General features: G+C 52.9%; 1 protein-coding gene and 1 long non-coding RNA gene across 12 annotated transcripts in view; one reads left to right on the forward strand and one right to left on the reverse strand.

Annotated features, from left to right (window-relative positions):
• Positions 1-26,909, reverse strand: part of BCAS3 (BCAS3 microtubule associated cell migration factor) — a 607,306-nt gene that overhangs the window by 41,667 nt on the left and 538,730 nt on the right. The window lies entirely within an intron of this gene.
• Positions 7,530-8,754, forward strand: LOC138846153 (uncharacterized). Its single transcript, XR_011383553.1, has 2 exons — positions 7,530-8,565; positions 8,606-8,754. It is a non-coding gene; the product is annotated as an uncharacterized lncRNA (long non-coding RNA).

The raw sequence follows: 26,909 nt of genomic DNA on the forward strand, positions 1-26,909 counted from the left end.
TGGGCCGGGAGGCCAGGATTTGCAGAGACATCTCATACAGTATCCCTTTCAGGCATCTAATGAAATTTCTCCCCTGATTTTTCAATCACACTAAAATGGCCTGACAATGAAAGGACGCACCTCCTCCTCTGAGGGGTTACCAATGCCCTTTGTGTGGGTTACAGCACCTCTTCCAAAGCAACGGCCTTCCACCCGGGAGAGGCACTCGGAGCCCAGAGGCCTGTGGGGCACGGTGCTCCTCGCCCCTGTTGCTGCCTCCACACCTCCGAGGGCAATCCCTCAACTGTGACGGGGCTGTGGCACCTGCACCTCTGTCTGTTCAACCACTGCTGCCAAGTGCCCAGGAAGTGTGACGCTCGGGTGCACGACCACACCAGCACCTCTGGCCTTCAAGCTCACCACCAGCACCTCTGGCCTTCAAGTTCACCACCAGCACCTCTGGCCTTCAAGTTCACCAGCCTCCACCCAGCCCTGGCTTTCACCCTCACTCCAGCAGCCCCTCACCTAAGCCTTCACGCTGTACTCCAGGCCACTTCCCACGTGTGGAGCCTAGAAATCCCACCTTTGCATCATCAGTCTGTCTACCTCCCTCCCTGCCTTACTCTCACTCATGACCTTCTTCAACCTCCCAGAGCCTGCCAACCCCTGACTGTCCCAGTCCCCTGGCTTCTTCCTGCTGGTGACCCTGGGTCACTGCCTATCCTAGTGCTGAGGACGCACAGACCTGACACCCTCACTCACTCCCCGCTCCCACCTGCCTCATGAGCCACGCCTGCTTTGCCAGGCCCGCTCGGCCCAACCTGTCCAACCATCTACTTCCTCTGCTCCTGCTCCTAGGCTACTGAGCTGTGTGCAGAAAAACCACACACTTGTGTCAACTGGCACCATGACAAATTTATCAGCCAGGCCCTCCTCGCTCTTCCACCCTTATTTATTTCTTTTTCCCATTTGTTCCTGGTCAGTTCCCTCCTGTATTTCCCCCTGTTCTCAAGCTCCCCAAACCTGTCACAACTTTCTCCTCATTCCGGGCAGATGACCTGCCAACTAACTGCCTCTGGGATTTCCTTTCTAGTTCTTTCTTTTAAAGATTCAGAAGTCCATGCATCTTAAAAGCGACCCAGTGTGGGAGTGACAAGCACACAACACAGCCCCTGAAGAATCGCCCAGCCAGCCAGTCAGGCATAGCGGGAGCCAGGCCTCCTCTGACGGGCAAAGGCAGGAGTGGGAGTGTAGGCTGGGGAGCATGAGCACAGCTTTCCCCATCTTAGCTTCCTGCTGAATACATTCTGGAGAGTTTTTGATTTTGCCCTTGTCACTTCTGTTCTTCATCAGAGAACTGTACTGTGTGAGGCCGAGTGGCATCCTAAGGCGGAGGAGGAAGATGATTCCAGCAGGCGAGGCCTTGCCCCAGGCAGGTGGTTTATAATCCAGATAACCCCGTGCCCTCTCTGGAGGAGAAGGGACGGAGAAGCCATTCTTCCTGGGAGGGGGAGGGTATACTTCAGAATCAGCCTGTGATCAGAAAAGACGTATCTACAGTGGCCAACAGGGGCTAACATGACATCTTAACTCTGCCGTGGTTGCCAAGTTCCACGTGCCCTGCGGCCTGCCCCCTTCTCCAGGCTCCTCCCTCCCCAAGCCCTCACTTTTGGCAAAGTCACGGTGAATTTCCATCAGCTTCTCCAACACACTGCACCTCCTCTCAGCTCTGGGTCTTTCCTTCCTTGCCTTGCTCATCCCGACCACAGCTTACAGAGAACTCCTCGGACGGCTTCCCTGATGCTCCCCAAGGTCAGGCCTTTGAACCTCCCCTGGCCACACAGAGTGTGAGAGCGTCGGCTTCTTCCTGCAGAGCGCGAGCCTTGCAAGGGCAGAGGAGCCACTCTGCCTTGCTCTCTCACGGTGTCGTCAACACCCATCGCTCCCCTCCTACACTGGTCCCAGAGAAGCCAGGAGGGCCGGCGTCAGCACAGCACTCCCATCAGCACTTGGCTGGGAGAGAGCCCCAGAAGGTCAGCGAGGCCTAAGAGGGAACCAGTTTGGATGAGCAGACAGAGCTGACGCTGCAGGTGCCGTGTCTGACATCACATGTCTGACAAAGGAGAAGGGACTGGCAAGAGGATGACTCTTTACAACCCAGGGCACTGAATGGCAAAGCAGGATTTCGGAGGTTGAACTCGGCTTCCTCTAAGCCAGGCGGCTTCACCCATCCCAGCTCGTTCTGGGTGTCAGTGAGGCCTCTGTTGGCCGTGACTGCAGGGCTCTGCAGGCCTGGGGTTTTGTGCAGGTGTGGTCTTCACCCTCAGCCTGCTGCCCGGGCTCCTGGCCCATCTGCTCTCTGACCTTACAGCTGACATCCACCTGTCTTAGCTCACCCAAGACCTTCTTGTCGACCATACTTCATCTGGCCCACTACACCCACGCCTGCTGCAATGACCTGACTTGAACAGCCAGCACCAAACAAAGCAGTGGGCTTGGTGGAAGGAAGAGAAAGGGGGAGGCACTCCGGAGAGGGTGCCCCATGGAGGCTGAACCGAGTGAGAACGCTGACACAGATTTGCGTCTCTTTCTAGGCAAAATGCCCAACTGGCACTGTTTTTAGAGGAATTAAGCTGCTTTTGACTTAGACAGAGGATAATCACAAGTTCCTGGAGGATAATAGTGAGCAGGGAATCTGTCTGTGGAGACCTCTGATCACACACAGGCCTGGTAGAGGAATGGAGCGGGTGTCAGCTCGCCTGCCATCCTGCTGTTTGGCACAAGCCTCTGCATTAACTTTCTCAGCTGGGGCTGGACAGCAACTGGTGAGATTTTCAAATAAACAAAGGTGCAAAGTCCACACCAGGACCACAGTCGGACTCTCTGGGGTATAGTATTGAGGCTCGAGTATCTGTATCTTTCAGGGCCCACCAGTGATCGTGAGGCACTCCCTGTGGCTGTAACGCATGGTGAGATCCTGTCTCTGTCCAGGTCAGTGTCTGCTTGAGGCCCTTATGGCCAACAGCACAGGACACAGACTTTCGAGACTCTGCTCCGTCACCGTATACAACAGGCTGCTGAATGGAAGGGCTCAGTCTGCTGCACTGCTACATTTTTATTTATTTTGTTTTTTATTTTTAAAAGCATATAAGTTTTTTTAAAAAGTATTTCCAGGGGCTGGCACTGTGGCATAGCGGGTAAAGCCACCACCTGCAGTGCTGGCATCCCACATAGGTACTGGTTCGAGTCCCGGCTGTTCCATTTCCTTTCCAGCCATCTCTGCTATGACCTGGGAAAGCAGTGGAAGATAGCTCAAGTCCTTGTGCTCCTGCACCCACGTGGGAGACCCGGAGAAAGCTCCTGGCTCCTGGCTTTGGATCAGCGCAGCTCCAGCCGTTGCAGCCATTTGGGGAGTGAACCAGCAGATGGAAGACCTCTCTCTCTCTCTCTCTCTCTCTCTCTCTCTCTGGCTCTACCTCTCTGTAACTCTACCTTTCAAATAAATAAATAAATCTTAAAAAAAAAAACACACAAGTATTTCCATTCTATTTGAGAGAGAGAGACAGAGCAAGAGAGCGAGAGTACTCTTCCATCCACTGGTTTATTCTCCAAATGCCCCAGGGCCAGGCCAAGCCACAGCCAGGAGCCTGAAACTCATTCTGGTCTCCCACATAAGTGGGAGGGATGCAAGGGCTTGAGCCGTCAGCTCTGCTCCCAGGGTGCGCTGTCAGGAAGCTGGATAGGACACGGAGGAGCAGCAGTCAAACCAGGCTCCCCAGTATGGCAGCAGGCATCCTGGGAGGTGTCGCAATTGCTGTGCCAGCCCTGCCCTTGGCGGCATTTCCAGAATGGGATAGGAGCCCTCCCAGCTGTCATGAGCAGGCCTCGATGCAGGCATCCGGAACCAAACCACCCTCTGCACCACACAAACCAACCCTCCTTAGAGGGGACACGGGGCTGGTGTGGCTGAGAAGTGACTTTTGGAGTACACAGGAATCTCTCACTTTCCTTTAGAAGGAAATCTCACAGACCGCATGGACAGAAGCAACTTCATTTCTGTAGTGTGGTGATCGCTTCCATCTACCCAGCCCTGTGACAACTGGGGCATGCTCACTGAGGACATGAATGACAAGGCCTGCCTTGGGCTTGGGCTTGCTCTGCCCCTGTGTGCAGCTGGCCCAGTGAGAGATCTGGGCAAGCGGGAGACTCCCACATGGCCACACCGCCTCTCTCGCTGTGCCTGACATCAAGAAGGAAACAACACACTTAAGAACCAGGCCCTGAACCATCCCCCTAAGTTTGTGACTTCCTTCATGGCTGACTGGCAACATCTCATTGTCACTTCCCTGTCAACTGCTCCTGGAAAGCTATGGCCCAGGCATGTTCTTAGATGCCTGAATTTCTTAAAATTGAACAATCATGAGCAGGTGTTAGAGTGCAGCAGGTTAAGCTACCACTTATAACATCTACATCCCACATCAGAGTGACTGGGATTGAACGCCACCTCTGCTTCTGATCCAGCTTCTTGCTAAAATGCACCACAGAAGGCGGCAGGTGATGGCTGGAGTACTCGCATCCCTGCCACACAGATGTGAGACCAGGATGGAGCAACTGCCGCTCCTGACTCTGGCTTGGCCCTGGCCATTGCGGGCATCTAGAGGCATGAACCAGCAGATAGGAGGTCTCTCTCTCTCTTTACATAAAAATAAATAAATCAACTTAAGGAAAAGAAAATCTATTTTTTCCATTCCAGAATGATTATTAAAGCCATCCCTGGAGGGGAAGTGTACTTGAAAGCTATTACTGGGAGCTGAGCAATAGTATGTGATATTTGGGGTATTCCACAGATGATCCCTAACTTCTGGGTAGATCTGAGAGAGCCTGAGAGAGCCGAGGATGGGCCATCGGTCACCCCTCCCTTAGCCTGTCTCTGGAGACAGCAGAGGTGACTTTGGGTCAGGTGTGTTTTGCCTAAAGGCCGGCAGTAAGAGGCACAGAGCGCGCTCGGGCCCCACCCCATCCGGCTGAGGCCCGCACATCCATCCCTTCCTCCGGAAGCTTCGGGGAGCTCGGGGATCTAGCAGGGATCAGGACGTCTGCCCCCCCAATCTGTGCCGGACTCAGATGAAGCAGAAGGTGCACACACACTTGTTCTCCAAATGCTAAAGTGACGTGTCCGAGGAGCGCAGGCTCTGCTCTCGGCCACTGCCGGCCCAGCTGTCCTTTCCTGCAGCGTCTCCCTCTTCCAGCCCTCAGACTCCTCGCTCCCCACAGGTGCAGACACTTCTTCTCTGCTTCACCCCGACACTCACGTCACGAGAGTGCATCGCCCACCACTCCCTGTCGCACCCTTGCACCTGCGGCCCTGTCACACCCCTTATTCCCTGAGGGGTTAGGCTCCTGGTTCACCGGCCCTCCGCATCAGTGCCAGAAGTCACTGGCAACCTGCTCCCTCAGCTCTCAATGGCCTCACTTCCACTCCTCTGTGGCTCGTGCTCCTCACGGCAGCAGTGGTTCCCGTCATATAATCAACAGTCATAGCAAACGCCGTCACCACCTCAACCTCGAATGCCTACCAGGAACCCCCCCTCTTCTCCTGGTTCCCTGCCTCTAGCACCCCAACTCCATCCTCACCCTTACCAGCATCTATGATCCCTGCCCCTGCCTGCTTTTCTTTTTCTTTTTTTTTTTTTTTTAATATTTATTAATTTATTTTGAAAGTCAGAGTGACAGAGAGTGAGGGAGAGATGGAAAGAGAGATTGTCCAGCTTGCTCCCAGATGGCCACAACGGCCAGCACTAGGCCAAGTCGAAGCCAGGAGCCAGAAATTCCATCATGGTCTCCCCCGTGGGTGCAGGGGTCCAAACACTTGGACCATCCTTCGTTGCTTTCCCAGGCATTAGCAGGGAGTTGGATCAGAAGTGGAGCAGCTGGGACGTGAACCGGCACCCATTGTAGGATGTAGGTGTCACAGGCGGTGAGTTTACAGCTACACCACAACACTGGACGCCCCTGCCTGCTTTTCACTGTGCCCACCTCACTCCTTTGTCTCTCACTTTTCCCTGCTACCCTGAGACCCCCATGCCTTCCCCACCGCTGAGGGTTATCAGGGGTGGGGAACATGTGACCCGGGGTGGGGGGCAGTATGAGGCTGGAGAAATCACTGCTAAGGCACCTGCGGGCAGGACTCGAAATGCGATAAACCCACAGCGGGCTGATTTTTAAGTTGATAATCCTGTAAGGCTGTGAGTGATGTCATAAATACCGAAATGGCCCTTGGCACAAGAGAGGCTGCCCAGCTCTGAGTGACTGCTTCACTAGGGAGAAGGAAACAGCAGAGGGCTTTAAGTGCCACCCCTGCCTCCACGGCCCACCTGCACTCCCTCAACCACCGAGGCCGGCCCCTCCACCAGGCACCAGGACCCCCACCTCCTGCCATCATTGTGCTAATATTTCTTCCTCTAAAAAAAGGAAAGACCTCCTTGACTGCATTGCCTCCTCTCGCCACAGTCCCACTTCTCCCCTTCCTTCATCAAAACTCCTTGAAAGAGCCGTCTGCACTTGCTGCCTGTAATTGCGTTCCTCCTCTCTCTCTTTGAACCCGCTCCAATCAGGCTTTTGCCCCCTCCTCTCCCCGACACTGCTCTTCTAGAGCCGCTGACCTCCGCATTATTTGGTGCCACGGCCATTTCTCAGGGTCAAGTGTGCATGGACATAGCTGATTGCTCTCCACTTGGCTCCCACGACACAGCCCTCACCTGGTTTTCCTGCCGTCTTTCTGGTTACTAGTTCTCAGCCTCTTTTACTTCCTCTTTTGCTCATCTCAACCTTTTTTTGTTTATTTCATAGGCAGAGGGGGGAGGGAGAGAGGGATAAAGAGGTATCTTCTGTCTACTGGTTCACTTTCTAAAAGCCTACAACAACACTGAGGCCAGGCTGAAGCCAGGAGTCTGGAACTCAATCCGATCTCCCACAGGGGTGGTAGGGACTCAAGTATTTGAGCCATCACCTGCTGCCTCCCAGGGCACACATTAGCAGGAAGCTGGATTAGAAGCAGAGGCAAGACTCAATCCCAGACACTTCCAATATGAGATGCAGATGTCCCAAGCAGCGGCTTAACCCACTGTCCTGGTCTGGACAAGAAAGGGCTCACTTCTCCAGGTCTCTCCCCACCGTGTTCTCCCAGTATGCCCTCCCCCCAGTCCTGCCATTCAGTTTCCAAGTGTGACCTGGAGACAAAGCAGAGGTGGATGCTGAAGGGGAGGCAGTAACGAGTCCAGGGGCAAGGGGTACCTGCCACTGTCACTGTCACAGCCATTCTTCAGGCTCAGAGCTGTGGGGATGCCCACCAACCACCAGCTTCTGCCACCTGCACAGGAGGTCCCGTGGCACCAAATGAGAAAGGGGGTCCAGAGGAACTTGAGAAAATGGGAGAATCCAACTTTTTTTTTTTAGATGCTAAAGCTTTGTTTTACTGAGAAATGGGGTACAAAGCGGGGCATGACTGCTACAAGGAGAGAACAAGGGAGCATTTTATTTGTCATTTCTCATTTTTTTTTTTTTTTTGGAAGGGAACCAGACAGGCTTCCCATCTGAGGACTGATAAGGATTTGCCCTGGGACACTGAAAAAAATAACTCCTTAGTGTCACCAGGGAAAACATATTCTTCCCGGGAAATGGAAAAGGCATTAGTCAGAGTGAGAACGGGGAGCTGGCCTGCTGCGCCAGACCCGACGGTGATGGGCCACGGGCCTGCTCCTTCAGGCTGGATCACAGCTCCCAAGTCCCTGCCTCCAGGCGGCAAACAACGCCAGAAAAACATCTGCTACCCCTAACCCTGCACTTCCCAAAAGAAATGATTAAAAAGTTAAAGAAACACTTCCATATGGAAGAATCCAATCCCAACAGGTCACCACAAAGATACTTCAAACACCATGAAACAGGAAGAGCTAAAAAAAAAAAAAAAAAAAGGCACAGAAGTTCACAGAACCCACACAATCTTTTATATAAGGGGGGGGGGGGAAGCCACTCTGGGTAACTCGACAGAGTTCAGAACACCACTTGGCAGTTAACTATGTCCTTAATCTGCACAATTTGCTTATTATAGTAAAGGTCCAGGAGAATTTCAGAGTGGTGGCCAAAAATTCTGCAATAATCTCTACTCCTAAAGTAAACTTACAGTGTGAATTAACTTCTGCCAAGTTGAAAGTGCCCTCCCCGACACAGAGACTGGCCACAGAGAAGATACAGGCGTGCAAGATCAGAACCACGGGAGTGCATTTACGATGACTCATCCAATAAGCATTTACCCGGCACCTAAAAGAGCCAGGCCAAGGACTGGTCATTGCCATAGGACATCCAGTGCGACATGCAGCCTACCTTTGATGTGCTAACAACAAAGCGGGGTGCTGTGGTTCTCAGTCAGAAGCTAGGCCCAGCAAGAGCAGGAGGGAGGGTCTGACCAGAAGCAGCAAGGAGAGGTGCCGGCAGGGAGGGCAGTCAGATGGATGCGACTGCTCAGCCATGGATGTGCCACGCGGGGCGAGGTGTGTCACCTCCCTGAGCCTCTGTGCCACGTGGGGTGAGGTGTGTCACCTCCCTGAGCCTCTATGCCACGTGGGACGAGGTGTGTCACCTCCCTGAGCCTCTGCCCCCCACCGCACAGCAGACAGGACCGGCGTCCCCGCAGGGGGGCCGGTAAGGGATGACCGGAAATGCTCACTGCTGAAAAATGCCGTGAACCATTGTGAGCAGGGCGGCTTTTTCTGTCTCGACAGCCCTGCAGAATGCTGTAAAGTTTCGGCTCAGAACTTGGAGGACATTTCAAGGGCAGAGGAGAGGGAGTGGACCAAAAAAAATGACCCTGAAGGAACAGGAACAAAAACAAAAAGAAAAAAAAACACCACCGCCACTGCTAAAAAAATCCCACCAGTATTCATCATGGGAGGAGTAGAAGTAGCCGTTGTCTTTGGAGGGTTAACAAAAACCGAGGGAGTTCATGGGGAGTTTGGCAAACTCAAAGCCAAGGGAAGCTGTCGGGGCTCGGCAGGACGGCTGGGGCGCAGTCTGTTGCTCCAAGGGGAAGACCTGGGCCGAGGGCTGTGGGCCGAGTGGGGCCTCCCCTCCAGGAGCTGCAGGCTGCCTTCTCTGGCTACTTCCCTTGGGCCTTAAATTGCTTCCTGAGGCGAAGACCCCAGCTAATGGTTTATTTACAACAGGAAGCAGCAATTACCTTGGAGAACACTGAGTCATATACCGCCACTAGCCAGGAACTCGCCACCAATAACCCCCAAAGATATATGAACCGGCAACTGCCTCCACTTCCACACTGCCCTAGCGCTCGTCCCGGGCCCGCCGAGGCGGGGCATCCACACGAAGCGGAGCCCGGCGGTACTAGCAGGCTCCGAGAGGCCACAGAGCACACAACTATGTTTGCTTCTGCAGTTGCCTTTTTTTTTGTGTAACCTTGAGCAACACTTTGTCCTCTCTGGGCAAAACAACAGGATTCCAAATCTAGCCTTCTTCAAAGAACGCTGTTGTTCACATTAAAACAAACAGAATATAGAGAAAGCCCTGGCAGATGAATGAAACAGGGCACGGGAAGAGCAGGACCCCGAGTGAAGGAGCATCTGCACCTTCCAAACTGCATTCGGGCGACCTGTGAGGCTGCTGCCCGTTAGCAGGGCAGAGGTGGGCACAGGCGGGCAAGGAGTTCAGAAAGAACCAGAGATGGCAGGAGGAGAGCCCAAAGCTCGCCAGGGGAGGAGACTGACACAAACAGCAAAGAAGCCTAAGAGAATAAGGGCTGTCAACTCTGATATTTAATATCCAAAAACTAAAGAAAGAAGAGGTGCAAAAAGCTTAATAGTATTTGTAGTTCAAATTAAAGCGTTCAAAGTCCCGTTATAGAGCAGGGTAATGTATGCAATGACATCTGGGAGTGTAATCAGCAAAGCGCTTTCAAGAGCTGCCAAAGCAAACAGCCAAATAACAAATCCACTTTACAGATCATCAATCCGGCCCTGGACTTGCCAAGGTAAATAGTAAAAGGCTGAAGTTTGCTTTGCAAACCGGGGAGCTGGGAGTTTAGCAAGGCCTTGATCCAGAGCAGCACCATCAGGGCAGGGCCTCTGGAGCTTCCGGTGTGAAAGGAAGGCACGTGACTCCTGTATCTGAGCAGAAGCACGGAGAAGGCTGGCAGAGAGGGCTCCCCAAGTCAGGGGAGGGGTCTGATAGCCCTGGGGTGGCACCTGAAGACAGCTGTCAATCCAGCAGGTGCAAGGTACCAAGCTAGCTGGTGCCTTCTCTCCAGCCGGGTTCTGACACTGTGCTGTCCAGGCCAGACTGCAGCCTATGGGTTTCTGAGAAGAAAATACAACCAAAAGTTGCATTTCCCCCTCTTCCTTCCAGCTGCTGTGAAATGCAATTAATTCACAAGGCCGGAAAGGCACTTCTCAGAGAAGTGGGTCAACGTTAAGAGAAGGTGCAGCCCTGGGGACTGGACCCTGGCCAGCAAGGCTCACAGGGACCCTGCCTCCCACTGCTTCTGCGTCTGAGGCGACCCTGAGGGAGCTATGGCCAAAGGGCACCTGGGGTCACTGCTAAGAACAAGGGGGTCAGACGCTCCCAGCAGACAGGAAACAGCTCTGGGTGAGGGGAAGAGGAGGCAGCTCTGAGACAGGAGGCGCCTGGCACGCTAGGCCCTGGAAGAAATCACTGCTTTGAATCTACAGAGCTCTCAGAAGGCCCAGGGGACGCGGATGGAGGCAGATCTGACTCCACCCAGGCTCCCTCCGGGGAGGTGCGCCCGTCTTGACGTGGTTAAGAGTGAGGCACGGCTGCCAGCATGGGCCCCACGTGCCTGAAGAGGACACACTGGCCTGCACCAGGCGCCCCGGGGTACAACAACAGAGCCAGGGTCACAGAGCTTTATTCCTGGCGACTGAAGACGTGCTGTGCTGGCTGTAGGTTCAGTTCTCTCCCAGCAAAGGCCAGCTTATGCTCAGCAGGCCCAGTGTGCAGGAGAGACCTCAGCCTCGGGACACTGGGCCAAAGCCCATAAATGGGCTAGCCATTGGCTGGGCCCTAATAAATCCAAGTTGCTGTCATCGTGTGCCGTCCCTGTGATACAGACCCTGCCCCCTAACACAACTCACCACTTTTGGTGGCTCCTTTGTCCGCTGAGGACCCACTGTGTACAAGGCCTTGGCTGAATGGATATGTGATTTTTCCTGACAATATCATTCTGTAGCACAGGCCTGCAAGCATCCCATTTTAGAGAGAAGGAAACTGAGGCTCAGGGATGTTACATAAGTCACTGGAGCTCACTGAGGCCGCCCTGGTCCTCCACATATTTTCCATGACTCCTAAGGAAGGAAAAGACGACTGCCACACCCTTCTTCTCTCAACAGCCTTCAGGGGAGACAGGTGTGACATGGGCTGGGACGCTCTGGGTCCCTGTTCCTACTGCATCACATCACATGCACGCACCTGTCTCCCTTGCTAGACTGGGAACACCTGCAGGGCTGAGACTGTGTCTGATTTCCTTGCTGAATCTTGGGGACCCCCACTGGTGGATTACAGACCAACTGAACACAAATGAGGGGATGAAGGGATGAATGCATACTTGCTGAATCTCTCCAGTGGGGAAACCAGGGGCCAGAAAGGGTTGAGAGGCTGATAATGCTGGATAACAAGTGTGGTGGGCAAAAAAAGGGTGATCTTGGGCTGGGGGAGGCAGGAAGGGCTGCTACCCATTATGTGCTACGCGTGGGACCGGCAAGGGTATGGGCTGGCAGGCAGGTGTGCTATGGTGTCAATGAGGCACACGCCTGGCTTGAGGTCACAGACAGCTATGGGCTGATGAGAACTGGTGCACTCTGAAGATTACAGGTGGAGGAGCAGCCATCTGAACCTCTCTGAACACGCAGCTTTTCCAAGGCAGACACCGCAACAGCAGTGGCCAACAAGGTCAAGGGGCCAGCTGCTTCCTGTGCATAAACTGCACCTGCTGTGCTCACAGGGACTTCATCTTCCTGTTCCCACGGCTTTCTCCTTAAGCCATATGCCATTCAGGTCCACAGATAAGTTGCAGGGGCCCTGGGGAGACGGGCAGGGCCCTGGAAAAGCACCTGATGGGGGTCTGTAGAAAGGGCTTTAAACCACTGTGTGGTGGCCATGTTGGTTTGGAGAGTGCAGGATTCTAGAAAGCGCACTGAACTTGGAGTCAGGAGCCCAGTCAGGAGCCCAGTCAGGATCCCCATACTTGCAACATGGCTTCTTGGAGCCCATGCTGTCTCCCCTTTAACATCAAGATAATAACTCCTACTTCCTAGGGTACAGAGAAGTAATGAATTTAAAAGGACTTTGTAATAATGGCAACAGTCTCTGCTTCTGCTATCAACTTGCTCCCCTTCTTTCAACAAGGAGCCCTAAAAATACTGTATTTGTATCTGTCCCTCACAAACATGGTGAGCAAGGGCTCCCGGGGGAAGGGAGCTGATCTCTGGGGTGCTGACAGGGCAGGAAGTCCCCAGCCTCCAGGACTCTTGATCTCAGAGCTGGGCACACATTAGGCCCATCGTCTTAGGTGGGTCACCAGGTAGTCCCCATTCACACAACATCTTTTCCTGCTGCCCTGCAAAGCCCAGAGAGAACCTGTCAGGTGCTTCCATGCAGGGACTGGGGGCCTGAAGAGGCGGCCTCGCCCCGCAGAGAACAGCTAACAGCTTGGCTCCACAGCCTGGCGGGCTGGGCAGCCTCACACTGCTCATGGGAGCTCAGGCCCTACACACCGACTCAGGCTCACAGACAGACAACAGGAGCCCAGAACATGCCCGAGAGACACAGCAGCATGATATGCAGAGAAGGCTGGCATGGTTCCGACCAAAGGAAGGCCACCCCCAAACCTACTCAGGCTCTCTTACAGGCATATAAAGCTCTGGCAGGCCGCAGTGCCGGGCAGGGAACTCGGAAGGGCAGTCGCTTCGAGGCCTGGCTGGACACCTGCCACATGCCAGGCTCACTCTGCCAAGGCCACACCACAAGGAAGCAACATGACAGCAAGAATTCTTTCACCTCTCCTGGCTTGGAAGAATGGCACTTAAGAAGGGTTACATGATTGGGACTTTTTCCTTGAATAATGTTGTCTTACACCAGCCTGGGCTTATCCCAGGTCGCCTCCATCCCTGCTCTCTGGAACAGAAGGACGGGGCCCCTGGCTCCTTCCCATCCCTCTCCTGACCCTTGAAGACATTTCAGAAGTGCTGGGGTTAACACCTTTTCAGAAGCGGAACCAGAGAATAGGATGTCCTAGAACGACCAAGGCATCAGACCTTGCTGTGTGCCTCATAAAGGGGCAAAACTCAGCACCAGCAGGAACCTTGGGAACGGACCCACCAAAGAGCCCCCTCTCCCTGCAGCCCCTCCCTGGCCTCCCCCTTCCCTGGGGGCTGAAGGCTCCAGGGCTGCTGTGCATGGTTCATGACTCTTGCTTTTCTGAGCAAGCAGGAAGCTCCTAGAAGGCAGGACAGGGGCTTGTAACCTTCCCTCTCCTCTACACAAGACCTAACGCCTGCAGTGGGCTTTCTACCAGTCCTAATTTGTTCAACAACAAATGCTGAGCACCTGCTGGGTGCTGGCGTTGTGCCTGGCTCTCCTGCCGGGGCCACGAGGCACACTCCCAGCCGACAGAGGCTCTCTGGGAGGGGGCCTCACCTGCTCCATCAGAGAGAGGACGGGACTGTCTCACTGTGATAACAGGACGTCAAAGGCTCTGGGCTGAGAGCATCCAGCACCACTTGCCGATTCTGCAAATGACGATGCTGAGGCCCAGGGAGAGCAAGTGCTTTGCCCCAGGTCGTCCTCCGAGAGCGACAGCACAGGGCTGAGAACTCAGGGCTGCTCCCTCGCAGGCCCACGCTGCCCTACGCTCAGTGCAGTTCCCAGCGTCCCCTGTGGGTTAACTGCCATGGGCTGCGGTGGGACACTCAGGCGGCAGTGGCTGTGGGGCCTGAGGAGCTACAGAGTCTGCAGGGAGGGGATGTGAGCCCCGGCTGTGTCATCAGCTTGGTGAGCCACAGACTCGCTCACTGGCCTCCTCCATAGCACCCTCCATGGAGAAGAAGGAACACTCTGCAGTGCAGGGAAGCAGGGCCCACACGGGGGCCAGGCCAACCAGGAGCAAACACATGGGCAAGCACAGAGCTGCTCACGGAGTCCGCCTCCCAGCCTGTTGAACGCAACTTGAAATTCTGGGACCCTTGTCACTGCACTGAAGGTTTCTCAACTCAGAAGAGACCTCAGGGCCCAGGACTCAGCTCTGTGCTGCAATCATTTAGTCACTTGGCAATTTCTGCCACTAAACAGGAAGCTCTGCTGGGATACGGACTGCACCTGACTTCCGTATTTCCAGGGCCTCGTGGGGTCTGATCAACAGACACTTAACAAATGCTTGCTAGACAGACGCCTGAGCTGGGAGGGCTGGTGTCCGAGCTGCCTCGCAGCCTCCATGAGTAAGTGTAGGTCAATCACAGAAGAGCGCGGACCCCTTTCCTCCTGCCCCTCAGCGTGGTTCAGAAGAGCTGCTCATAGCCAGCAGTTATTTCCACTTGCCCTATTTGATCGATTACTGATCAATTACTGATGGATTACTGGTACAGGCGGTTGGTCTAGCAGTTAGGATGCCTGCATCCCACAGCAGAGTTCCTGGGATCAGGACCCAGCTCTGACTGCTGACTCCAGCTTCCTGCCTCTAGACCCTGGGAGGCAGCAGGTGATAGCTCCACAGTTCAAGCTATCCTGTCGCCCACGACAGGATATCCTGGGTTCCTGCTGCCCACAAGGGAGACCTGGATTGGATTCCTGGCGCTTAGGTTTTGCCCCAGCCTAGTGCTGCCCACTGTGAATACTTGGTGAGAGAAACAGTAGGTGGACACACTCTGTCAATCTTTCTGTCTCTGTCACGCTGTTTCTCCACCTCTCAAATGAATAAACAAAATTTTTAGAAAAGTCTAATATTATTTCTGTTCAGAAAAGTAACATATTTCTATGCACTGAATGTTCATGTCTGCCCCAAACCTATATGAGAAAACCCTAGTCCTTGGTGTTTTGGTGTTTGGAGGCAGGGCCTCTGGGAGCTTATGAGCTCATGTGGGTGGACTCCTCGTGTGGGATTAGCGCTCTTACACAGAGACCTGGTTTCTCTCTCTCTGCTTCCTGCAGGGAACAACACAAAAAGAAGACCCTGCCAGGGGCAAACCAGGGGCAGGCCTTCAGCAGACCCAGATCTGCAAGCACCTTGGTTGTGGACTTCGAGCCTCCACACTGAGAAATAAATGCCCACTGTGTAAATCAGCCGGTGTGTGCTCGCCTGTTACAGCAGCCGGAACGGACTGAGGCAGCGACTGCAGAACACTACCTGTACAGAAGCACACGAGAGTGCAGATCCCACACTGCTTGCACTGACGACCTCCCTGAGACAACTACAGGTCTGTGCTTATACAGCATTTTTTTTTTTAACAACGGGGTCACATTAACACTTTGTCTAAAACTTAAAAATGTTCTTAGATTTTTAAAAATATTTTATTTATTTATTTGAGAGGTAGAGTTATAGACAGTGAGAGGGAGAGAAAGAGAGAGAGGTCTTCCTTCCATTGGTTCACTCCCCAAATAGCCGCAACGGCCGGAACTGCGCTGATCCAAAGCCAGGAGCCAGGTGCTTCTTCCCGGTCTCCCATGTGAGTGCAGGGGCCCAAGGACTTGGGCCATCTTCTACTGCTTTCCCAGGCCATAGCAGAGAGCTGGATTGGAAGAGGAGCAGCCGGGACTAGAACAGGCACCCATATGGGATGCTGGCGCTGCAGGCGGAGGATTAACCTACTGCACCACGGTGCCGGCCCCTTAAATGTTCTTTTTAATAGCTACACGTCATTTCATGATATGCACAACCTAAATTTACTGTATCTTCTCCACTAATTGACAATTGGGTTCTTTCTTTTTAAAAAATTTTAAAAATACATTTATTTATTTGAGAAGCAGAGAGGGACAGTGAGAAAGAGGCAGACAGAGAGCAAGAGAGAGGGCTTTCACCTGCTGGTTCATTTCCCAAATGCCCTCAGGAGCCAGGCAGGGGTGCAGGCTCAAGGCTGAGAGTCCGGAACTCAATCCAGGTTGCCCACATGGGTGGCAGCAAGCCTTTCACTTGAGCCCTCACCACCACCTCCCAGGGTCTGCAGTCACAGGGAGCTGGAGTCAGGAGCCAGAACTGGGACTCAAACCCAGGTACTCCACTATGGGGTGTGGGCGACCTGTCGGGCCAAACACCTGCCACTGGATTATATTTTTTCTTTTTGCATTACAATGTGTTTCCAGCTGTAACTTAGCATTTTCACATGTATATTTATAGGATAAATTCATAGATGATCAACTGTGGGGTTGAAAAGAACAAACCATTAATATACAGCGTTTACTACCAAACTGACTTCCAAAAAGGGTACACCAATGTACACTCTCACCTCCAGTGTATGAATAAGCAATACGAACTTTAAATAAAGGCATGCCTTCTGCTAACTTCCTGTGAACTGAATATCACTTTCGCAAGAGCAAATCAGTTAGGGCTGTCTCATTTGCTATCTGCTCTGTTCCTTCAACTCCACATAACCACAGACCTGGCTATCATCTAACTCTGGGTAAATCTTGTCACACTTCCACAAAATTGTGCGCATTTACATTTATTATATTAATCTTCAAATGTCTCCTTGACTATGTGGTCCCATTGCCTCTGCAAATAGACTGAGTGGCCGCAAGGGAGAGATGGCATCCAATCCAGCTGGCTGTCAATTTCCCATTCCTCTCTCCCCACACTTCCCTGAGGAAATGCCCGGCCCAAACATCTCTGCTGAGCTCAAGATCCAGAGACCTGGCTGTGCACCCAGTATCTTGACTTCTTCATTGGAAACTCTATGTGCCCAAGCCTCCTTCTCCAGACGACAAGCAACTCCCAGTGAATGAAGCACATGAAAAAAAAAAAGTTAGAAAACTAGGGACCATCTATAACATCTCCTCTTCCACCCTCTCATACCCATTTCCTCTCAAAGTCCTATTGAAACTACCCCCTAAATACCACTCCTGCCTGTCTACTGCTGCTTGTTGTGTGCCTAACCCATTCCATCATGTTCCACCAGATGTCTGCAATACTCTCTTGCTTTCCACAGTCTACAGAGATCTTTCAAAAACTCAAATATGACCACATCACTGTCTGCTGAATACACACCCCTCACTGCTTTTAGGATTACATTGAGAGGGCCAGTGCTGTGGCACAGTAGGTTCATCTTCTGCCTAAGGTGCCAGCATCCCATATGGGCGCTGGTCCTAGTTCCAGCTATTCCTCTTCTGATCCAGCTCTCTGCTATGGCCTGGGAAAGACGTGGAAGACGGCCCAAGTCCTTGGGTCCCTGCACCCATATAGGAGACCAAGAAGCACTAAGCTCCTGGCTTTGGATCCACCCACTGCAGCCATTTGGGGAGTGAACCAGTGGACGGCAGACCTTTCTGTCTCTCTCTCTCTCTGTCTGTAACTCCACCTCTCAAATAAATAAATAAAAACCTTTTTTAAAAAAGGATGACAGTGCAAGCCAGGAGAGCACCAAGACGCTGTAGCATTAGCCCTGGCTCTTCTCCCGACGCCCACCAGGCGCTGAGCTCCAGCCATACGGGCCCTCCTTCAACTTCGTGACCCCTGCTTCCCCTCTCCTGCTGCTGCGCTCCTAGCTGCCTTCACTCGCCCATCAGAGCTTGGCTGACACGTGACCTCCTTAGGAAACCTCCTCTCTCTGAATAGTCCTTTCAGATGCTCTCTGACCACAGAGAAGTTTTCCTTCGTAATACTTCACACAATTTCTAAGTAAGTTTACTTGTGAGATTATTTGACTCATGTCTTTCCCCTACCCTAAACCATGCACTTCACAAGCCCCATTGTGTCCGAGCAGAGTGCATCTAACAGCATACACAGTAGCACTTAGTAGATATTTGATGGATGCTGGTGTTCAGTAACGTATGACTCCACCGCTTTTCATTCTTTTTTTCTCTCAAGTCTTCTTTGCTGGGTCGTGTAGCCAGATTTAATCCAGATACAAATACTGTGTACTTTTGGTGGCAGGCGCGTCTGGATAAGTAGGTCCCAGAAGACGGTCCCTGGGGCCCAACCTAACCTGATGACCTATCCCAGGAGAGATGCACACTCTCTTTAGAAAAACACCTCCCTCGAGCACCCCCTGCTTTGTGGAGCTGGCCCACCTCCCTCTCGCCGGTCATCGTCAGGCCTGTTAGTCCTGGAATCCTGCCAATTATTCTTTCCAAAGGAACCCCTGCCACTTTAAGATTTTAGTCCCTTGCTTGGGCCATATATCAATGCTCCCCGCTGCAGTGGCTATGCTGCCTGCTGTTCAAATTTGTCCAATTAGACACAGCCCCATGGGGTGGAAGTCAGTGTGAAATGTGCCTGCCACTGACCAAGAATGAATTGGTGTGGAAAGCCCTCGGGGAGAGCCAATGCAGGGCTTCCTAGGAATGGCCGGGCCGCGTCCTGAGGCAGAGGCCGCTCCTTCCGCCCCCGCAAGGCCCGAGAGCTGTCCAGGGCAGACATGGGGAGGCTGCCCGGAGTCTGTGTGAGATGTGCAGAGGCTGCACATCCGCCCCCGTGCACGTAGACAGGCCAGAGCTGCGTCTACAGCTGACGGCTCCCCACAGTGGTCTCTGTCGGCCATATGAACGCGATCTTGCCACTCCCTAAATCTGCCCACGACAGTCAGCGGCTTGTGCTGTGACTGGGAGACAAACACCCCAAAGGCTCCCACCAGCAGCTCGGAGGGTGGTGGGGGGAGGGGCCTCTACAGCACGCCATGTTTACCACTGGACTGCAGTGGACGTGGGTGTTCAGACGAGGACTTCCAGCACCTCTGACAGAAGGCCACCTTCACAATAATCTACCATAGTCCTGAAATGTTTCCTACGTTTCCTCAAGCAGCTCAAATATTTCTCCCAGGAGCTCTCGGAATGTGTGACTTCTGAACGTGGAGAAACTTCAGAGATCATGCAGGTTACGCTCCTGTTTTATAAAGGAAGCAGATGAGATGAGGACCAGGACATGACGTAACCAAGTCAGGGCTGGGCTCCTGGCTCCCAGCCACTCTTCTGACTACTCAGTGCTGCTCTGCTGTGGGGGCTGCTTTGGGTTTGTTCTTTAGCACACAGTCCACTGAGTCAGGGCAGATCCATGGGTTGATCGCTAGACAGACAGACGGATAGACACTGGACAAACTGGAGGCAGGGTGTCCTAGAATTGGGAAACAGATCTCCATTCCAGCTTTCCCTCTGTGATCAATTCACACAGCAGCTGTGGGCTTCACTTCCGCCCAAGCATACAGTGCTGGTCCCTTTCGTTCTGATTCATTCATTGATCTGGCCGTTGCTGAGTGCTGAGCATGTGTCCAGGCCGGGGGACACAGAGAAGCAGAACTGCCCAGCGTCCACCTCCAGAGCCAGGGGTGGGGGTGTCCTCAGCCCCAGCACACCCTGTGCACTCAGAGTTCTAGGAGAGGCTCATGGAGCACCCTAGGAACCCAGGGGAAGGAGCAAGAGGATGCAGCTGGGGGCCAGAGTGAACACATGGGACTGAAAGACCCCACACACCTCACAGATATAATCAGTTCTAACTGGGTCTCCCCGCCTGCTCACGAGCTCCCCTCTCACTGCAGGAGGAATCCACAAACAAGAAGGCCAAGTGGAGAAGTGGACAGATGAAAGCCCATGGACCCACACAGGGACCAGAGGCCTGGCTTAGGACGGCTGCCTGTCCTGCTAGGCGTCTCAAAAGCAGGGGTGCACCAGGGTCAGGCTACTTGCTTCCCGGGGGCCTGGCAGCACCGTGAGAAACCGACTCGGACTCATATAAATAGACTCCCCTCCTGACAGAGGTGTCCATGGAGAAAGGAGCCGGGGAGCTTGTCATCCATTCCCTGCCTGGTCACCTGCCCTGCAAACCCCAAGTTTATCATTTTGAGAATGGCCATGGCATTGCTCAAAGCACTTTCACATGATCAACTGACATTATCTTCCAGACGACTCCACCCAGGTAGGAAGGATTAGTGTCACCGCTTCGTTTTACAAAGCAGAAACCTGAACCCAACGTCACTTCGGAGCCACTTCCGCGATCGACAGCTTTCCATCTGAGCAGGCGCCAGCGCCGAGGGTAGAACCTGGGGCGTGCACACTCTGACACCAACGCCTCACCCCTGCATCCCTTGGTGCCCCACACAACCCCGTATTTAACGAGTGAGACCCAAGAGGAAAAGAATCATCAGAGTGGGTTATAAATGAGTCCTGCCCCCTGGGGAAGTTCGGGCTCTAGACAAAAGTCTTCTCATCTTTGAAAGACTCCCCTTTGTGAAATGAACAATCTGGCCCGTGGTCATCAGCTGTCTCAAAGGCTGCTGCGCTACAGTGAATTTCCCCCATGTGATGCTAAATCCATGTGACCATTCTCCTTCCTCTCTTTTCAAAAAAACCAACTGCTTAGCAGCTCAATCAAATTAATTGTGGCACTTTCAAAAGGCATCAAAATAGCCATGACGCTCCCTAAAAAGAAGGCAGGCGCCTTGTTCTCAAGAGAAGACGTCAAGTCCTCACCCTAGGGTACTCAAGCCGACACTCACTCCAGCGCCGCGCCCCGCCTGTCTCCCTGAGCTCTCTTCTGTCACTCTCATTTCTTTTCTTTTCTTTTTTTACAGAGAGGCTTAAAAACATCAACACCAATGAGATGACACTTTCAGCTTACTTCTGGACAAATTTTATCTTCGGCTCCAAGCAACAGGGGGTTCTTACGACAAAATAAATAAATAAATAAATAAGGACAATCTCAAGGAAAAAAAAAAAAACCAACAAACACAACTCACTTGTTTGCAATGAAGCGGAGGCCGAGAAGGGGAGGGATACAGCAGAGGGAGACGGAGAGGGAGGGAGAAGCCATGTTCCTGGCCCGGCAGCATCAGGGCTGGAGAGATGGCACAGCCCAAGCGTGGTTGAGTCAAGAGCTCAGGGGAGCAGTGGCGGAGGGCTTGTGGGCTGGGGGCAAGCACAGGTGGCGATGCTGCCCCTCACCATGAGTCTGCAGAGCAGAGTTCTGTCTGCGTGTCGCACTGCCCTAGACACGGTCTCCCAGGGTCAACATCTCCCCGGAGTGAGCAAAGTGCCTCCACAGAAGAGTTCACTCTCGCCTCCCCATAATGACGTGAACATCCACAGAACCGATGAGGAAACCAAGCCCAAGTTCAGAGAGAGAAGTTGCCTAGTGCCATAAAGGCTGTGAGGACCAAAGTCCAGCCCTCCAGGGCTCTGTCGCCCACCTTGCTGGCCCCCTTGCCAAAGCCCAGACTAGCACGGAACATTCTAGATCTGGCCTATTCTCAGCACCTAGAGCAGCCACAAGGACAACCTGCTGGTCATTCTCACTAGGGCTTGCTCCAGCGTGAAGAATTCCTGAAAACAAAGACCAAACGCCAACCTGCGTGAGAGCAGAGCGAGGTTCCCTGAGGGTGAAGGAGAAGCGGTGCCAGGAGGCCTTGTGACAGCTGGGGCTTCCGGGCCACAGCCTGTGACCCGCCTTGCCCAAGCAGCCATTCCAGAGGTCACCTGCCACTCACTCTACTGTGTTTCCTCCTGGCCCAGGACCACAGCTCCGCTCTTGGAGGACAGAGCTCATGAGCTTCCTCAAGGAGCCAAGGGAGGACGGCAGGTGTGGCAGGGGGTGTGAGTCCGTCTCCAAGTCACAAACAACACACTTCTTCTTTTGCTACTGCTCTGTCCTTCCTTGGGTTAGTAAGGGGCTGCCATATTATTTCATGCCACATCTACCCAGAGGGTTGCATGCCAGAAGGAAGCTGAGGGGCTACTTTACAGAAATGAAGAAAAAGGGGACGCTGGAGATACGTTTTTAGTTATGTTTATACAGCTCATTAGAAAAAGAGGACAGGAGACCGAAAGGCACTAGATGCAGGATTCAGAAGACAAGAGCTCCAATCTCAGTTTCACTTTTAGTAATTGTATGACAGGGAAAATCTTAAATTCTCCGTACCTCTTTTGCAAACATTTGTAACATGGGGGCCACTGTTGTGGCGTAGCCGTTTAAGCCAGATGAAACTCTTGGCTCCTGGCTTTGGCCTGGCCCAGCCCTGGCTGTTGTAGTCATTTGAGGAGGGAACCAGCAGATGGAAGATCTCTCTTTCCATCTTTCTCTCTTTCTCTCCTTCTAACTCTGGCTTTCAAATAAATTTTCTTAAATCTGCAAAATATACTCATAGTAACAATCCCCAGGTACACCATAGCATGCTTTCAGGATCAGCTGAAAAATGAACATGAAGGCTCTTTGTGAAAGTCACAGCTACACACACACACACACGCTCTATCACTATTAGGACTGAAAAGCTGACCACACATTTTCAGGAACACTGAAGAAACCCTGGTGGCCAAGTAAGAAAGGACATGAGACAGCCAACACAGACTCTAGAAAAAGTCTGACTGTACCCTCTGGGCCCTGTCACTTACGCAGCTAAATGGGACCTAAGAAAAGCAGAAGCTGCACAGGATGGAAGAATCCGTAGCTACACACATCCTTCTACCAGTGCTCCTTTGCCGAGAGCCCATGGGGAAGTCCAGGGGAAGCCTTGCTGTGCTGGTCCCCCACGCAGCTGTCTGGAGCCAGGCGCTCCGATGCAGAAGGAGAAACCAGGGTTCTGAGTACAAGGGAGCTGAGTTCAAATTCCACTGGAAAAGTTCTCATAATAAATTCACAGAAAGAAAACAGATTGTCTTCCGAAAAACTGTGAGTTTATGCAGAGAAGGACATTTAAAATCCGCTTTCAAAGACGCACACTACTTTCCATCCTAATGCTATTACAGCTATTTAGGCTGACTAAAGGCTAACAGGACTGCATTCGGGAGGAAAAAGTAATTACTTCAGTCAATGTCAAAATGACAAGGCATCAGAAAATTGTGGTTTATTCAGAAAAAAAAAATCTCTTAAACAGACCTAGATGAGCTGGCAAACTTTTGAATTTAATCTTGTGCTATACTGTAACAACAAAAGCCCTCTAAAGCATATCAAGCAAATTTAGAAGAATATGATCAATACATTTGACATATTATTTAATTATAATCTTAGTGGCAGAGACAGTATGAAAACCTAGCATCATCATTCTGACAGTGGAATAAATAAATAGGTATAATTACTCCTCATACTGATCCCAGCAGAATTGTAAATTATCAAGCCAGGACTGTAGGCCTAAGTTTTCAGGTTTCCTTAATATAATAGAGCTTGATGTAGGGGGTGTCATACTGTGGATATTATGCCCTGTTATTGGAGGGAAAAGCTCTCCAAGGATTTCAAGTCCAAACGGCCAGAATGACCTAGGCTCTCCACAGACCCTGCAGGTCCCAGGCGTTGGCTGCCACACCCTAGAAGAACAGGAGCGGAACTACTGTGCGTTCTCCAGCTCTCCGCTGCTCGGAAGGGCTGTAGACACTGCAGGCCTGCAGCCAGCCTTCCACAAGGCGAAGACCAGGATTAGAGAGAGTGAACCAGCAGAGGGTAGATTCTCTCTCTCTCTCTCTCTGTCTCTCCCTCTCTTTGTAACTCTACCCTTCAAATGAATAAAATAAATTTTAAAAACAAAAACAAAAGCAGCCCACTACAGATGTACTGAATTTCAAGTCCTGCCCACAGCTGCCTTGGCAGGGCCAGACCATGTGATTCTGCATGCCTTGCAAGGCCCCCCAGCTGTTTAAATGTTCCCCTACTGTTTAAATGAAGGATCGATTGCCCCAGAGGAGAAACTGCAGTAGGCAGCCTTCTCCCAGGCATTTCTAGTCTCTTCTAGCCTGGAGCCCACCTCCTAGTGTGAAAGTGGAAGGGGGGATCCTAGGGGGCAGACACAGGGTGCCAGCAGCAGAGGAGGTCTCTGTCCCGAGTTCTGCGTGTTCTGGGCACCTGCAGACCATGTCCTGCCCTCGCTGTCCCTCACCAGCAGTTCAGCGTGGCAGGCCCGGCAGAACAGTCAGTTAGGGCACCCTGCCAGACTCTGCCAGGCCGTTCTGCACCTTCGGACCTTGCTGGCATTCTCTGAGCGGGTCTGCCCTTAGTGGGGAGTGGGGAGAGACCTGGGTAGCAGGTGCCCCGGGGCAGGGCCCTCAGCCGGCTCGGACTCCATCTCTGCTCTAACAAGCAGACTGAAGTCCCATGCTGGGGCTGAGACCTGCACTCTGTGTGTTGGGCCCCTGCCTTGATGAGCCTCAGTTCTCCAGGAATGAAGCCACACCCTCTCCTGTCAACCATAGGCTCCTGCTGGGTCCTCCACAGGCCACTGCGGCCCCCTGCCTGCCACCCCTCCCGCTGCTACTGCCCGGCCAGTCCAGATCGCCATCGTGGCCCTTCGCTATAGTCCCTAGTGCCCCATATGGGTGGAGGAAGACCCCCACGTCACCAGGAGGGTCACCTCCCTAGTCCAGGGCCCCAGCACCAAGAACTGTGGTTTACTGGGCTGCACCCCCAGCACAGGCCCAGGAAGCAGGGGTCTGAGAAAGACCCTTGGCTAACAGGGCTAATAACACGACCAGCAGGTGAAGGAAAAGCTGGGCCACGAAACACATCTGTCTGACGGAAAGCTGCAAATACTGCAGATAGGATATGTAAATAGACCCTGCTGAGAGAAATGTACGCTTTTTAAGGAAGAGTGAAAGCGATCTCCATCCACGTCACGCTCATCCCAGCCTGCACGGCTCTCTCTCGGCATCAGGTGGAAGGAAGGCACTCTGGCTCTCCTGGCAGCAGGTTCCAAGAGGGAGTGGCGATGGCTGCTGCTAGCCTCATATACAAATCGATCGAAGAGATGAGGGATTCCTTAGGGGGGAGATCTGCTAGACATAATTTCAGTTGAAACTGTTAATTTAATAAACCTGAATGGCAGGAATTGTTGCACATTACACGGAGGAGGCCAATGCAGCACACAGGGGCTTGCACGTCGGCCTGAGCGGACACTGGCTTGGAAGACAGGACAACCGTCCCGTTCAGAGGGCGAGCACACTTCTGAAGAATACGCCTCTTCTAGCTATTTCTCCTCTCCTTCCCTCTCTCCCTCCCTTCCTTTCTTTTTTTAAACATTTATTTATTGAGAGACAGATGCAGAGATCTTCTGTCTGTGGGTTCACTCTTCAAATGTCTACAACAGCCAGGGACCACGATGGGCAGGCCACAGCCAGGTGCCGAGAACTCAATCCTGGTCTCCCACATGGGTGACAGGAACCCAATTACTTGGCCCATTACCTCTGCCTCCCAGGGCCTACATTAACAGGAAGCTGGAGTCTAGACTGAGAGTGGGGAATTGAACCCAGGCACTCCGATATGGGACATGGGTGTCGAGATCGCTAGGCCAAGTGCCTGCCTCCCTTCCTTAACTGAATACCAATTATACAGCCATGTGATCATATCTTCTGCTGCTCTAAGAATGACATCTTAGGTTTCCTTCGAAACACATCTCCCCTTCTGCACATGTTTAGTAAGCACCTGCTATGCAGCAGACAATATTCTAGGTACTGGAGCATCACAAAGAAGATTATAGTCTTAATTCTGAAGAAATTCAGTTGAAGAGAGAAAGGGATAGGCGGACAGCGGGGGTCACTTGGGACGCCAGTCTTGGGGCCCTCTGAACCCAGCAAGGGGCAAAGGAGAGGCACTGCTGCTGGGGTGACTCCCGAAGGGGAAGCAGGTGGGACCTGGCAGATGGAAGGGAAGCGGGGAGGGAAGGGGTAACAAAGGGGAGGCTCGGTGACTGGTCGGAGCACAGACGCTGAGAACTATAAGATGCAGAGAACCAGAGCCACTCAGCCCGCTCAGAACACGGGACCCACATGGGATGGCCGTGGAGTCCTTGTGGCCAGGGAGAAGGCGGCACAGACTCTCTGGGGCTTGCCAACCTGGGCTCCCGCTCGGCCGCTCACTGGCACCACCGCACTGCCTCTTCTGTGGGCACCTTCCCTCTCAGGCCCGAGGCTGACAGCAAAGGCACCAGGGCTGAGGGTCAGGCCAAGGCTGTTCTCCAGGCTCTGCTGGGCCTTGGAACAGGGAGTGCACGCTGAACTGTGCAGGAGTGCACAAGGGCACGCCGCTGGAATGCTTGGGAGAGGATTAAAGGCGCTTTCCGAGCACACTGCTCCTCAGATGGGTGAAGACGAGGTCCAGCATCAGACAGAGGCAGTGACTGCTCACAGCGCTCACGTTTGGAATTCCCTCTGGTGGCTGAAATCAACATTTCCCACAAAGGAAACCTGCAGAGAGCACGACCCCCTCCCTGTGTACAATTTATTGGCCCGGAATATCAGGTTAGAAAGCCGAAATAATTAAACATCAGGCCAGCTGTTGTAGGCAATTAGGTAACATTTTTCATGGAGGAGACCACACAACAGAGGGGAGAGAAGAGGGAGATAAGACCCGTGTTTTGATTTACTAAGACTGTGCTGCAGATAAAGCCCAGCTTTTTGGAAGCCGTCAGGCAATTACTATTTCAGGCTTGGCAGGAACTTAAGTCCTAAAGTAACTATTGGGCTTGTCTTGGCAAGACTCAAAGTCACTGGAGCTGCAAGGTTGTCCCGGGCAGCGGCCGAGGGCAGAGTCAGCAGCAGGAGGAAGCCAGGGACCCAACAGCCATCAGGATGGCCCAGGCAGGCTTGGAGCTCAAGAGGCCAAACAGGGTCCTCCCCACAGCATGTTCTTCGAGAGGCAGTGTGGTCGGACGGCGAAGGCCAGGCCCGCCGGGCGGGATCCTGTGGTTCCCTTCCTGGCATCCGCTCTCGTCGGCTCTGCGGGCACTGCCTCCGCTCCCCTC

This window comes from Oryctolagus cuniculus, chromosome 17, assembly GCF_964237555.1.
Source record: "Oryctolagus cuniculus chromosome 17, mOryCun1.1, whole genome shotgun sequence".
Lineage (NCBI taxonomy): Eukaryota > Metazoa > Chordata > Mammalia > Lagomorpha > Leporidae > Oryctolagus > Oryctolagus cuniculus.